Below are 4691 nucleotides of genomic sequence, written 5' to 3'. Positions count from 1 at the left end.
TATATATATATATATATATATATATACATATACATATATATATATATATATTGCAAATGACAAAATTAGAAATTTTGGTTAGAGCGATTAACATCTGAACTATCTAATGCATTACCTGTTTTTGTAAGGTACTAAATACTTAATAACACTTAAAGGAAACCCTTTTGTGTGGTCCTTAGGCTTACAATGTGCACTGAATAGTTTTGTATAAGAATACAGAGTGGTATTTGAAATATGCATGTGCTTTATATTTTCTATATTTGTAACTTTGCATGTACTTGCTTTGTTGTATTAAAAGTTTATAAGTGTTTAATATCTGACTAATATTAAACAGGAGCTAAAAGGAGCATCTTCCTTGAAGTTTGCAGTTGTGCTTCACCATTGTGCACCCCATGTTGGCAGCTTCATTTTGGGGGTTAATCTGAGCAAAGTGGCGCATTCACTGCTTGTGGTGGCCAATGTTTCACACACCCACTCCTGATCCTCCCTCAGCCTTACTCCCAGTCACATGCCAGCTATTCTCTGCTGCCTTTTCATTTTTGTCCACAAGTACCTGGTGAAGTCACTTCTGTAGCAGAGGAAAACAGTCCTTGAATTCTGGAAGCTTTTTTCTGTTCTGGATTTTGAAATAGAGGATTTTCTTGATTAAGATAAGATTTAACAAACTAAATTATCTACTTGATGCCCATCCCTGCCCTCAACACCAACTCAGGTTATAAACTGTGAGACCTGGTAACAATCACTCTTTGGATTAAAATACAACACCGTAAGGCCACTTTCCTTTGTCACAGGGTTTCAACTCATTTTTCATGTTTTCTTCTTCACAAGTGTGAAGTACCAGCTCTCAGTTTTCCTTCACAGAAGCTTTCTTCTGCACCTGTAATTTACCAACAGCAGGAAATAATCATAGAAAATGACAGTGGTTGAAATCATAATATTTATTAATACCTTAGCAAATGCCAGTATCCTTCAATATCTAAACAGAGGATCAACTTTGCATTAAAAATGAAAAGATAAAAACATCTTGAAACCCCATCATTCACAAAACTATTAAAACAAATGACATAGACAAAGACTCAAAAGCATTACTCAAAGTTAATCATTAACATAAAAATTTCTAGGACTATTTTCATTCAGCCCTTTTGACCATATTTCTAATTATTTAAAAATAAACTATTCATTATCTGCCAATCATACTTTCTCAAAAATAGCCCACTGAGAAGGCTTCAATCATTAAAAGTATAGGTATTTGGAGGGCCAAAGTGAATGATACACATCTGTATCTTTCTCATCCACCATGTTTTCTTCCTGTTACTTCCAACTACTATGAGTTGTGCTAAAGGAATTTTTACTAAAAAAAAATTTTAAATCAATTTTAAATAACTGAGTCTAACCCTCACAGAGGGGTCTTCCAGAGAAGTGTCAGGTGTCAACCTTTGTTTCCCTTCCTTTCTCTCTGGGGTTAAAGCCAAATAAGTGTCACCTGCCTTTGGAAGGGATTTGGGGTCTGTACTGCTTCCCACCCTAGTGGGAGCCTTAATCTGGCAAGAACCTGAGCTTCCCCAGGCTCAGGCCCTGACCTTGCATTGGTCTAAGCATGACTGACCTACACAGTTCATTTCCACCTGAGAAAGGTCAATTCCTCTCTGGCTCTTCAAAACTGGAGGATTCAGCTCCTCCTGCATTAAGCTTACATTTCCATCCTTTGCCCCACTCCTGTGAGGCCTACCCCTGTTCTCCAGGAAGCCACGCCTTCCACTGTGTACACCCAGTCTACAAGATTCACGTCTGCCTTGGTACATCTGTCCTTTCCTCCAGAGCCGGTGCTCTGTTCTTGCCCTGGAGCAATGCTCCTCAAATTTGAATGTGCTCACCAATCTGCAAGTCCCGACTGGGGCCCAAGATTCTGCATTTCTCACAAGTTCCTAGATGGTGCCATGCTGGTTCTGTGAAACCTCACTGACACAAGGCCCTCAGGGTTCTCACACTATATCCTGCATTGGCACCTCCTGGAGGCTTGTTCAGCACAGGTTGCTGGGCCCCACTGCCGAGTTTCTGATTCTGGAGTGCAGGGTAGGACCTGAGAATGTACATTTCTAACAAACTGCCTGGCAATGCTGCTGTCGATGTGGAGATTGCACATGGAGCTCCACTGCTCTACAGGAAGATGTGAAGGAAATAGAAGGTGGCCTGGCCCTGAAGTACAGAGCTGTTAGGGAGACTAAAAACCTGACTGGAACTCTCCCTGGGGAGGAGAAAGATGGCCGCTCTAAGGATGAAAGGCCATGGAGGTGTAAGGAGGTGGTTAACACCTGCTACCTGAAAAGCTGGAAGCACAGGTGAGTCCTGAGGCCCACCACTAGTGAGAGACAGCTAAACCTGGAATGGTACCCACCCTGCAAAGGTAGCACTCCTCAAACTCTGATGGGCATGCACATCACCTGAGAACCTTGTCAAAATGCAGTTCTGAGGCCACAAGTTTGATGTGGGCTCGGAGATTTGGTGTTTCTACAAGCTCCCAGGTGATGTGATGCTGCTGGTCCCAGGACCACACCGAGAAACAAGGGCCTAGAGGCCCAAGTCATCTCTTCTAACCCTGGCCAAGACTTTGGAGAAGCACTGAAGGCTCAGGGGGAGTGGGGAGTGGCCAGCAGGGAGTCTACCTTCTCTTGATTTAGCCCTTAGTGCTGCCTCTCCTGCTTTCACAGCACAATCCTCCTGCCTGGCCTGAGTTAAAAGAATCAACCACCTGCAGGCAGCAGTGAAGTCAGCTTCTATCTTATCTCAGAGCCAAACAGAGCTAGTTAACTGCTCCTGCGGGAAGTCTCAGACCCAGAGACATTCTGTCACTTGTCCAAGGTCACACAAATAGTATATTCACAAAAGTACATTGTGGAAACTCTTTGCCTTTGGTTTGTGATGATATTTAAGGGTTTGGCTCAAAGGTGCCAGGCCTCGGGCACTGTGTACAACCCGTGGCCTCTGTGAAGGGTGCCCCCTGGTCTTCTGCAGGGCTCCAGCTTGAGGGGACTCAGTTGACTCCAAGGGGAATCTGAAGGAAGGGTCAGAAATCCTAAAAGCAATCTCAGCCTAAAATGCCTCCTTCCCTAGACAGACCCTCCATCACTGCCATACATGCCTCCCTTGTATTATTTCAGAGGTGACCTGCAGCCAGGACCCACTGGTTGGTGGCCCTCTCTAACCAAACCATGGTCCCCTAAGCCCTAGAGCACGAGTCACCTCCTGCTGGAGCCCCCAAGCTGTAGGCCACCAGGGTGATTGGGGCTGGGAGCTTTTTTCTCTGTAACTGTTCTGGCAAATCTACATCTTTCCTCCCTCCTTCTCTAAAAACAAACAATAAACAAACAAAAGCAAGGTCATAATCTTTATATTGGGTAAAGATAACAGTTTTCAGTAACTCCATCCTTTAACACCCTTACTCAACCCAATCATTTCAGAAAACTTTACAGGACCTTGTTTCATTGCCTTTCTTGTTGAATATACCATCTTGATTAGTTTGCTAGGGCTGCCATAAAAAAATACCACAAACTGAGGGGCTTAAACAACAGAAATTTATTTTCTCACTGTTCTGGAGGCTGGAAGTCTGAGGTTAAGGTGTCATCAGGGTTGGTTTCTTCTGAGGCCTCTCTCCTTGGCTTGTAGACGGACATCTTCTCCCTGTGTCTTCGCACCGTCTTCCCTGTGTGTGTCTCTGTGTCCTAATCTCTTTTTATAAGGACACCACTCATCAAATGTGATTAGGGCCCACCCTAACGGCGTCATTTTTTCTTTTTTAAAAAATTTTAACATCTTTATTGGAGTATAATTGCTTTACAAAACGGCTTCATTTTAATTTAACTTTAAATTAACTCTTTAAAGGCCCTAACTCCAAATACAGTAATTTTTCGGTATTGGGGACTAGGACTTCAACACCTATCAAGAAATGTCATAGCAGTATGTCAGTGTCACTCTAAATACAGCTCAAAGGCAGTCCCAGGACTAAGAGGGCCTTTTGGGTGCCCCACATTCACACACTACACCATTATCTGGATCACTCTATGCCTTCAAAAGACAGGGCCACTGCCCACCGATCCACTTAGGATTGCCAAGGGTGCTTACCTCCTACTGCCCATTGCAAACAGAAATGCTTCCATTCTGGATACAGCCCCTGAAATCCAGCCACCACGCCCCCATGGCTCACACAAAGTGAAGAGTTTCATAATCAAAGTTGTTTAGTTTGGCTCATACTAATGAAGATCTAAAACTCTAAGCCAGATAATGTTCCTCCCACACACAAATACACTGCAAACACACCTGGCTTAGAGTTATACTGATTATGAGTTAATTAACATAAGATGGAGTGTTAGCTATAATTCAGGGGGTACTACAGAAAGTTGGCAAGATGATATCCCCGCAATGCTGCCAAGTTCTGAATGCTAGGCTTGCCCGTCACCCTGCTCACAGTAGCTGTCCACACATGGAACGGGCCCACTCAGGTTTCTTTATGGCTCCAGCTCATCTTCCCAAGGCCCCAACTCCAAAGTGCAGGGAGAACCCCACAGATTCCAGGCCCACCAGGTGATCTTGACATTGGCTAGACTCACAGACCAGGAACTCAATGAGAAAGGAGACCATGTTTTCTTTGTCCAGCTTATTTCCCCCATTCCCTTGTATGTCTCTGAATCGCCTTT

Source organism: Neophocaena asiaeorientalis, unplaced genomic scaffold (assembly GCF_003031525.2).
Source record: "Neophocaena asiaeorientalis asiaeorientalis breed wild unplaced genomic scaffold, Neophocaena_asiaeorientalis_V1.1 scaffold400, whole genome shotgun sequence".
NCBI classification, from domain to species: domain Eukaryota; kingdom Metazoa; phylum Chordata; class Mammalia; order Artiodactyla; family Phocoenidae; genus Neophocaena; species Neophocaena asiaeorientalis.
The sequence above is the reverse complement of the archived record's forward strand: the minus strand, read 5'-3'. Positions refer to the sequence as shown.